The following is an 11538-nucleotide window of genomic DNA, read 5'->3' as shown; positions in this document are numbered from 1 at the left end:
AATTAATAATCATTCTGAATCTTTTAATTTTACACATACGGAATCTGAGGCTTACAGAGAGGAAGTGATTTATTCAAGTGACGTAGTTGGTCCAGGTTTGGGGCAAAAATATCCTTTGGGAAATACAGGACTGACATATACAAGTCTAATGATATTTTGAAACTACTGGACTTTGGAACTCATTCCCTAATTCTAATTATTTTCATGATAATCATCAACAAAGAAGTTAATTAATCCTGTTATCTGAGCTAAGTTGCTACATACATCTGTGAACAGAGTAGATATTAAAACAGTTAATTCCTAAAGACCATGACTTTACAGATGATTCAGAGGAAAAATGTATTTGGAAGATAAGAGATAATTTTTTAAGTCAAAAGGAAACAGAGCCTGGATATTTTACTTAAAATCCCCAAACCAAACCCAAAATCATTCTTAATTGACAACCTACATTTACTTGAATGAGAGTTCAAATTTTATCTCAAGAGACCGTTTAATAAATTTCTGATCATGTATTAGCCCGTGAAGGTGGAGTGCCCACAATGTTACATTTAGTCACCTCTGTCGCAGATGAGTTGTGCAAGCATTTAAAGAATCAGAGGATAAGATGCCAACCCAAGTAAGTGAGGCCTGGGGAGCTCTCTGTTCATTTGTTTTGGCAAATTTTCATTGGTATCCTCCAGATGATGGAGGCAATGGTTCCTCCAAAGGTTCTCAGAAGATAATATCTTTTGTCCAGGTGTATTTTCATCCTGATATTCCAGAAGACCTAGTGATGTTGTGCTGATAGTGAGCAGAGCTCAGGTGGTTCACCTCTCTAGCCTCTGAATGTGTTTCTTATTGGGCAAAAGACGTGGAGCTTCCTGGCTCCCTCTCAGTCACTGAGACTGGCTTACGTGAGGCTGACTCGTGATGCTTTTTCTGACAGGCATCACAGCAGTGGTGGGAGGCAGTCTCTGTGGGGTGTTGCCTTTACCTGGACGGAAGCATAATTCATCAGCTATTAGGATATTTATGGATGGATTCTAAGTTTTTACTGCCAAAATTTCCAAGACATGTGTGTGCAGAAGCTAAATAATCCTTTTTTATATGACTCTCACTGCCTTTTGGGAATACGATAGTCTTGGCTTATAATTCAGCAAATAAATTTTCTTTTGTAATTGGAGAAATTTTGAAATGCGGCTCCATAATATCCCTCCATCCAAATGCTGGCTTCCCAGGTGTCTCAGACTGTAAAGAATCTGCCTGCAAATGCAGGAGATCAGGGCTTGATCCCTGGGTCAAGAAGCAGGGGGTGGCAGCCCGCTCCAGTATCCTTGCCTGGAGAATTCCACGGACAGAGGAGGCTGGTCGGCTACAGTCCATGGGGTCACAAAGAGTTGGACAAGTCTGAGTGACTAACACTAATACTAAACAGAATTCAAAAACTAACTTATGTCAAAGATTAAACACTCAAATATTAAACAACTCAAGTGTTACTCACTGAAATGTGTAAAGACGAAGTCACCTTGGGCTGTTGTTTCTCTTTCTCAGCTGCATCTCTAGCATCCTTCCTTCTTCAGAGGCAGACCCTTAATGTTGAGGATCCCTTTCCTGGGATGGGGGCAGGGCCTGGAAATTAGATCTGTGGACTTTTCCCTCTTAACATGAGCTATTCTGACCTTGGCTACAATTTTTGTTTCCTGGGAATTCCTGCAAAACTGGGAATGACTGACTTTGAAAACTAGGTTGTCCAGTTTAATTATTTTACTTCTAATGCAATGGGAAACATTATTGAAGATATACCAACCTAGATTCTAAATGCAATTTAATCATTTAATTAAAAAAAAATCTTTGAATGTATCTAATCTCATGACAACCACTGGCTTCAATGTCATTCTTTTTTTTTTTTCTGTTTTGAGTCCTGAGGCTGACTTCATAGGTCTTCAAAGCACCTTCATGTTGAATAGGGTTGATAAAGAATAAAGGTCATTTTTAACCAGCTAGAAAATGTAGATTCCCTTGTCACAATGCATCCACGCCAAGGCCAGAAGGTGTATTTCTGTCTGTGTGCAGCGGGTTATTGAGGAGCTGGGGACAGGCTACAGACGGGCCAGTCAAGGGCGAGCATGTTTACCGCTAGCAAACAGGAAGGCTGCAGCTTTTCCTTCATAGTGTAGTAGAATCAGTAAGACCAGGCTGAGAAAGTAATTCAGATCTCGTGGTGCCTACCTACCTCCTGATAAAGGATAGTTGCAAGATAACATATGCCATATTTCCCTTAGGGACAAGCCATTCATTCACATGAAGGACAACCAAAGGTGATTTATTTGTTCATTTGTATATTTACTTAAAAAGCCAATATGGAATGCCTCCTGTCTGTCAGTGACATAAAGGGTTAGAGAGACTGGTGGATTCCAAAATGATGGAGACGGGGCTGTAGACTTAAAAGATATTCACAACCTCAAAGGTAAGAGTTATGTTTTATTCAGCAGAAATATTGAGGACTTCAAGCCTGGAAGGCAGTATCTCAAGGACCCTGAGAGAAGTACTCTGAGGAGGTTGGGAAAGAAGCCAGGTTAGATAGAAGTTTTGCAACAAAGGGCAGGTAGCCTGAAAGTGAAAAAGTTATTGTTAATTAAAGAAAACCAGAGAACCCGAGGTAAGGAATTTAGTGCTATTCTATGGATGTGAAGATGCAAGACTCTGGACTCACTGAAATCATTCCTTTAACATTTCATCTCATCTCTCTGGGGCCAGTATCCTGCGTTTTCACATCCTGAGTTTCCTGGGGGCTCACCGTGGAGAGCGGCTGCAGTCTGATGGCTGCTAGACAGCAGATATATTCTTTCCTTCCTGAGTTTGCTCAGGGCTCACCAGTTCACCATCCACAAGGCTGCAATTGCTGATAACTGTAACATCCTTTGTTTACTGATACGGCAGGAAATATTCCATTCTGGCTTCCCTGATAGCTCAGTTGGTAAATGCAGGGCAGGAGACCCCAGTTTGATTCCTGGGTCAGGAAGATCCCCTGGAGAAGGGAATGGCTACCCACTCCAGTATTCTGGCCTGGAGAATTCCATGGATCGTAGAGTCTGTAGGATCACAAAGAGTCTGACATGACTGAGTGACATCCACTTTCCCTTTCATTCCATTTTTCAGGGCCTTGAGCCGTTCACGGCATGGTCAGGAAGAGAGCCGTGCTTATAAACAATTATCATTGGCAGTTGTCAGCGTGATAGGAGACCCTGGATGATGTGCTGGGGAAGAACATATTTTGCCTGGGAAGGAAGAGATGGTTTATTAAGGATGTACAAATCTCTTGTGAGTCAATGGTACAGGATATCTAGCTGTTATGGACTTTACAAACTTTCTCAACTAGACAAATACATGGATCCATTTCCACACTAAAGATATGTTCTGCCTCCTACAGATGGGCCTTTGATTGACTCCAGAGTAGGATGGAGCGGCTGAGACTTGTCTGTGTGGACACAGGGACCAGTAGCTGGTGTGGGGCTACTGACCTGTCCTTGGGGGTCTCCTGCATTTTGGTCTCCACTGGTTAAAGTGAATTCTGTGGCATCACTGGGAGTAGGAAGCAAGAAGAGGGTGAGGGGAGAGAGTGAAAAAGCTGGCTGAAGACTCAACATTAAAAAAAGTAAGATCATGGCATCCGGTCCCATCACTTCATGGCAAATAGAAGGGGAAACAGTGGAGACAGTGACAGATTTTCTTTCCTTGGGCTCCAAAATCACTGCAAATGGTGACCGCAGCCATAAAAGGAAAGAAATGTGGACAGCATATTAAAAAGCAAAGCCTTCACTTTGGCAATAAAGGTTCATATAGTCAAAGTTGTGGTTTTTCCTTTAGTCATGTACAGATAGATGTAAGAGTTGGACCATAAAGAAGGCTGAGCACTGAAGAACTGGTGCTTTCAAATTGTGGTGATGGAGAAGACTCTTGAGAGTTCCTTGGACTGCAAGGAGATCAAACCAGTCAATCCTGAAGGAAACCAACCCTGAATATTCATTGGAAGGACTGATGCTGAAGCTGAAGCTGAAGCTCCAATACTTTAGCCACATGATGCGAAGAGACGACTCATTTGAAAAGACCCTGATGCTGGGAAAGATTGAAAGGAATGACAGAGCATGAGATGGTTGGATGGCATCACCAACTAAAAGGACATATTGAAGGCAAAAGGGAAGGAAAACAAGATAGAAAAATTAATTTGCAAAGGGAGAAAGAGGACAATTTTTGCAGTGTGGAGCAGATTCTGTTTCCTTGGTCCTCCAAGCTCTTACTCCTTCCCCACATTTTTCTTTTTGTTTGTTTGTTTGCTTCTGATTATTTGTGGAGCCCATCTTCCTGGAATGCCATGGATCAGAGTACTGTGAGAAAGTAGAAACTAAAATTGAAAGGCATTTCAAGTAAGACGGGATTGCACCTACTAAATGGTAGCTTGGGACAAAACTGCGTCTTTGGTTTTCTGGCATTTCCCTTGGAAGAGCTCCAGTAACAGATTATGGAGACAGAATTGGGGAGCGGGAAGAATTTCCAAATGGCTCCTGTGTGCTTTAATGTGTTAATATATGAGTCCTTTGTATTTTTAAAATAGCTTTGAACATATGGACTTCAGAATATTATAAGAAATACTATCACATCCTACATGCATGCTCAGTTGCTTCAATTGTGACTCCTTGCGACCCCATGGACTGTAGCCCACCAGGCTCCTCTGTCCCTGGGATTCTCCAGCCAAGAATACTGGAGTGGGTTGCCATGCCCTCCTCCAGGGGATCTTCCTGACCCAGAGATGGTACCCTGGTCTCTTATGTCTCCTGCCTTGGCAGGTGGGTTCTTTAACACTAGAGCCACTTTGGAAGCCCACCACATCTTACTGAACCTAAATAATGACTTTGGCTTGTAATGTAAATGTGTTCCTTACTTTCAAGGTGATAAGTTGTTTTTTAAACTGTTAGGATAATTGAAGCTGCTAAGTCTTTAAGGTTTTTCATAACAGTGATTATTCCTGTTTAATGATTAGGAAACATGCCCCATGACAATGCAAATCAGGTTTTCTAGGGCAGTCTGCCATGACCCTTCATATGCTTTTCAGTAAAGGCAATTCATTAAAAGGATAATCACATTTTGTTTATTCAGAAATAAACTCATAAATCAGAAACATATTCTACTGAGTTTCTTCCACAAAATTTGGTCATTTTACCCATGATAATAATAACATAAGTGGCACAGCCTAGAAAATAGACCCTTAAAGAAAACATTCTAGTGAGATTTAAAATGTGGGATAGCTATTGTTAGAATGGAAATGAGCCTCTGCAGGGGCAGGGAAGGGAGGGACCAAAAAGACCTTCAACCTAAAACACCATAAAGGAGTGAATGAAATGGGGTTAACTTCTTCAGTAGATTTTGAAGTGAGGGTGATCCAACTCTTTCCAGCTTCACAATTCTTTGTCTTTACAGAGATCTTGTCAAGTTCTTGAATTTCAACTTGCTCCTTGTAATGGCCAGTGAAAATCCCATTAAGATAATCCCATGGAAACAGTTTGTGACTTTCTGTTTCCACCAACCCATTGTGGTTTGGGTGCTCGGAACGTCTAGGAACTTCCAGATCGGTGTCAGTTTCGAGTGCTCAGTCATTTCAGGAACTCAGCAGAGTGTCCCTCTGACCGCCAGGAAGTCTGCCTGCTTGTTTTCTCCCGAGGACCTTGGAAATCATGTCTGGGACCAAGGAAGCCCTCTGTTCACACTCAGAAGGAAAGAAGTATTTTCATGAAATGGGGAGAAATCAAGGAAGAAAAGTGACTGACACAATATCTTGGTCCACAACATGCATGGTGATGATGAGACTAGGACAAAAATGTGGACATGCGCCAATTCCTAGTTCCTTGCTTCCAGGATAATGAACCTTCACTCAAGAGTTGGGCTCTGCCAGTTTGAGTTTTTCTCCCTGAAGAATACCTGTAAGACATCCGTTTTCATTCAAGACGAGATTTTGCATTTAAAGACACTGAATTCACTTGTGGTTGGCCCCAGGAACCACAGGCTAAAGCACATGTACTGGCAAAAGGCTTGATAGAGAGACCCCAGCTCCTGTCTAGCCACATGGCATTGAGGTCCACCTCAAGGCTCCTATTTTTATTTGTAGAACAGGACTGATAATTTTGTGTTGACTCCTGAGGTTACAAGGATTAAATATGATAACATACTTCAAACACTTTACATACTGCCAGGCCTTTAGCAAATACTACACAGAATGTAGCTGCTATTAATAGCTCCAGAGGGTTGTTTTCAAGTGAATTTTTTCCTCCTGCAGTGATTCTCTTTCAAATACTTGGTAGAAAAGGATTTTTATCTGCTTTGGGGGAAAATAAGAACATATAGAACAAATCTACTTTTTAATTCCTTTGTTATGATACACGCTTCCCCTCAGCTAATATCTAGAACAGGAACAATTTAGATGCAGTAAGAAAGGGTCCTCCTTCTCAAATGGTCATCTAACTAAAGACCAAAAGAACCATGAGAAGGTGTGTTATTGTTTCCCCTGGTTTATTGGGCTTGCCTGATGACTCAAGCAGTAAAGAATCTGCCTGCAGTGCAAGAGACAGGGGTTCGATCCCTGGGTGGGGAAGATCCCCTGGAGAAGGGCATGGCAACCCACTCCAGTGCTCTTGCCTGGAGAATCCCTTGGACAGAGGAGCCTGGCGGGCTACAGTCCACGGGGTCACACAGAATCGGACACGACTGAGCACACGGGCTTATCTTTCTCTTCCTTTGGTTTACTAGGCTTCATGGTGAATTCCCATTACTAGAATTGCATCATTAGCATATAATTAGTATGTTAGAGAGCTCTGAAGAGAACTCTGCTCCCTAGAAAGTGGGTACCTTGGCCTTACTAATAATATAAGGATGTCACTTTCCATACTCTACAATTTCAAGTGATTTGATTTTATGAATTTCAAATGCCCACTGAGTCTAGCTTGATGTAAAGAGGTATTGATTTCTCCTACACAGAGAGCAGGTGCTGCTTTTTGGAAGTTGGAGGGATAACAAGATTATGGATTTTTCAACCCACCTGTAGCACAGATGCCACTTCTGTGGTTTGGGGAATTTCAATCAGTTTCTGGCACCGTCACTTTGCTGTGTGTGGCACTTGTTCAGACAATTCTCAGGTTTCACTGAGCTTATGATTTTCCATCTGGTTGTTTTGGAATAACTTCCCTTTGTTCACTGACCAACCCAACAAATAGTAAATGGTGAGGAACAAAAATATTCAGGATCCAGGTGCCAGGATGGCTGTGTTTCTGTGACAGAATTTGGCTTCATTTTTAGAAATAACACACATTTTTCCACCCCTCCGAATACTACCATCATCATCCCATCCTGAGTTGGGACAAGCTAAGGGAGCAGGTCCATGTGTAGATTATACTCTCTACTTACTACCATTTGTGTGTGTGTGTTCAGTTGCTAAATTTTTTCCAATTCTTTGCAACCCCGTGGACTACAACATGCCAGTCTTCCCTCAAACACAAATAATTTCCAACTCACTGTGTTGAGAGACCATATTATTTGTTGCAGATAAAAATCCCATTCCTGAATTAGAATGTATAGACCTACAGCTCTGCTTACAGAGAGAATTGATTGGCATGTTCTAGGCCAGCAATATTACCAAGTATCTGAATCACATATTACACGGCCACCTTTCTGGTAAAGTAATTTGACTTGGTTTATTCAAATCTGTTACAACACTAAAAGCTGTATGATAATCGGGTTGGATGTTAAAAAGAAAGTAAGAGAGAAGGAGGTGACTAAAGTTCTAGCTTAAGCTCATTGAATAATACATTGCAAATACATTTCTGGAAGATAACAGGGAATGTTCATGGAATTTCTAGACTGGAAGAAACCTTAGATTTGACTTTAGCCATCTTCATTTTATAGATGAAAAACAGAGAGGAAGGAAAGTTAAATGACATCTCAAGGTCACAGTTTAGTAAGTGGCAAAGTTGGGCCACACACTAGAGTTCTCAATTGTAAGACCAGTGTTTCTCAAAATATATAATCCAAGTGTGTCTTCTCTTCAACATTTTCCATTTCAATTATATTTAATATACATCTACTGTTCCCCACACTGATATTTCCATGCATCTCATTTGAACACTCTCTAAAGCCCAGACATGTTGATTGTTTGATGAGACTGAACAAAATGACCCAGAATTTACCTTTTATTATACTTCAGAAATCACTTCTCCAATAGTTATTTTTAACATTTTACTGAAAATAATTGTGCATTTGTATTGTCAACAGTAGTGTGCTATTTCTTTCTCTTTTTATATTCAAATACCTTCCATGTGGGGGTTTCAGCTGCCTGTTCCCGCCTCAGCACTCTGCTCACATTTTGCTTCCTCTCCCCCGGGACCTGTGACGCTTGTCACCTGTCACAAGTTTAGAGCTGATCGGACAGGAGTGTTTGAGATCGATAACTGCTCTCTGCTCTCCTCCAGGTCCTGGGACAGCAGCAGAGCCGAAAGAGTGAACGTGATACAACGCTGCCAGGCCCCATTCGCTGCCCAGCTCAGCGGATGAACTGAATCCCTAGGGTCCATTCACCTTGGTGTGCTCTCTGTACATAAATCACCCAGGTGGTATTACAGGCAGGCCATGATGCTGCATCCCAATAACTGGGTTATGCTGGAAATTACAGTCGTCAGAGAAGTCTCCTAAGTAGAATGACAACAGGAACCCAGTAAGGGTAGGGCATTAGAAATGCGAGTTCCCACTTTAAAAACAACCTGAGTTTTTAGATTTAACGTGTTTCCCTTCTTTGCTTAAAACTTCAGAAATCTAGTGGGCAATGCTGGGAATGCTAGGGCAGTTAGACAATAGTGAAGTTTCAGGTTTTGATAACCTCTCATCTCTACAGAAAAAAAAATAAATAAAGAAGCATGACTCACAGTCCTTGATAGTTTACAAAAAAGTGTACCATGCTACTCTGAGAAAGCCAAATATACTGGTTCCATAAAGGAAATGGAAATATTTGTCTTCAAAGAAGTATAGGCAAAGGGGTTTAATACCTTAAATGAAACAGTGTTCTCCTGTGAAATGCCTGCCTGTTTCTTTTTCATCCACACTGTAAGCATGGAGTCTTAATGACTGGACAGCCAAAGAAGTCCCTGGTGATGAAATTTTTGTTTCATGCCTCAACCACATTTTCTTCGTAAGTCCTAGCTTTGGGGGGTTTACATTATTATTTTGGTAGATCATGGTGATTTTTAAGAACATGCATGTCATGTTATAGCAGAATTGACTGCTACACTACAGAGGAGAACTGAAATGCACCAGGACCCTCTGCCTTGGACGTGCTGTTTCCTACGGAGAAGGATCTGCTCACGACCCTCAGCGTTAGCACGGAAATCTCTCCACGTCACTTTCTCTTCCTGTCTGAACGTGCCCTCTGGCCATGCATTCCCCATGCCCCCACGGCTTCACTGCCCCAGGGTGAACCTCAGCAGTTGGCAATGCCTGGGACTCTGAGATGGGCTTTCCAAAGACCAAATGGACTCTTTTCTTGCCTTTTCAAAGAGAGCCACACAGGAAGGAAAACAAGAAATTCAACTTTTAAGCTGGGCTATTCATGGCCTTTGCTAAATCCTGGCAGAGAACCCTGGCCTTTCATTACGATTCATCTCACTGATTTTTAAATGGAATGAACCGGCCTTTTCATTAAGGCCATAGGGAAGCCAAGTGGGGTTACCCAGGTCATTAAGTGCTGTTATCTGATGAGTGAAAAACGGGTTACTTTTCAATATGCATGTGGGGAGTTCTGTGTTTTCTTTCAGTGGGTTCTATTTTGTGAGAATCAGCTCAAGGGGCGGGGGAAGTCCAGTCCTCCCTTCTCTCTTCAGCTAGACCAGCGCGAGCCTTTCTGCTCTGTGCGCAGCCGGAGACGGATAGATGGGCTCAGGAACCGGAAGTGGGGTGTTCGTATCCTTATTTCCTGCTTTCTGGAGAGCCCGCAGCCACACCAGCTCCAGAACATTCTATTCCTCAACTGAACTTACTTACAAAGCAGAAATAGAGTCACAGATGTAGAAAGCAAATTTGTGGTTATGAAGAAAGAAATCGAGGTGGGGAGAAATACATTGGGAGATTGAGATTGACACTTGCGTACTATTAAATATAACAGATAATAAGGACCTACAGCACACGGAACTCTACTCATTGGTCTGTAATGATCTACAAGGGGATGCATGTTAAAAAGAGGGCTATATGGATGCGTATAACTTATTCTCTTTTCTGAATAGCAGAAACTAACACATTATAAATCAACTACAGTCCAGTAAAAATCAATTATAAAATAATTACCCCCCCACCACAAAAAAAAAACGAACATTCTTTTCCTATAAGCAACAGAGTATGATTTCATTAGTTTCTTCACTTGCTTTTCAACTGAAGCCAACACACACCCTCACACTCACACACACACACACACACACACACACACACTCATGCACACAAACATACATACTATGACGCTTTTTTTTTCTACCAACCCCCACTCCCTCGAGGAAATGGCAACCCACTCCTGTATTCTTGCTTGGAAAATCCCACAGACAGAGGAGCCTGGTGGGCTACAGTCCATGGGGTCGCAAAGAGTCGGACAGACTGAGTGACTAACACACACACACTCCCTAGAGATACCACTTTGCATAAGAGGGAAGGATAGATTTATTTAAACTCTGTTCTAAGTTAATTATTAGGAAATATAATGATCTTTAACACTGAATCTATTAAAATACTTTGTGGATAAACAATACAATGCTTTAATTTGAGGTAAATTTACTGTAAAAATTCTAAGTGATTTATAAATTATTGAAATGACTGCATTGCATTTACTTATTTGGATATTATTAAATGTCATCCTTGAAGGTATTATTTTGTGTCCAGTCTTGAAGTCATGTCTGACTCTTTGCGTCCTCATGATATGCAACAGGCCGGGCTTCCCTGTCCTCCTCTGTCTCCCTGAGTTTGCTCAGATTCATGTCCACTGAGTCCGTGATGTTATCTAACCATCCTATGCTCCCCCTTCTTCTGCCTTCAATCTTTCCCAGCATCAGGGTCTTTTCCAATGCGTCGGCTCTTCGCTTCAGGTGGCCCAAGTATTGGAGCTTCAGTTTCAGCATTAGTCTTTTCAATGAAATTTATTATAGTTTTAGATTATATCATAGTCTTTTGAGTTTCAGGACCCAATTCCAACCCTGTAGGGGACAGTTTCCCCTACCAATAAGGGGTGATTCTCCAGACACTAATGGGGTGCTTTATCATTCAACTCAATTCTGAAATGATGTTGGCATCAGATTCTGCAGGTAAGTGTTCGGCCTTATAAGACTGCCCCCCCGTGCTCTTCAGACATCGGTTATGAGACCAGGTTGTTAACTGTGTTTCTGACCACCAACTACCTCCATGTTGTAGATTCCAACAACCCCGCTCTGACTCAGAACGTCAACCGCAGGCCCAGGTTGTCACAAGTACTTCTGGCCAACTGGCTAT

Source organism: Odocoileus virginianus, chromosome 17 (genome assembly GCF_023699985.2).
Source record: "Odocoileus virginianus isolate 20LAN1187 ecotype Illinois chromosome 17, Ovbor_1.2, whole genome shotgun sequence".
NCBI lineage: Eukaryota > Metazoa > Chordata > Mammalia > Artiodactyla > Cervidae > Odocoileus > Odocoileus virginianus.
Note: the sequence above shows the minus strand (reverse complement) of the source record.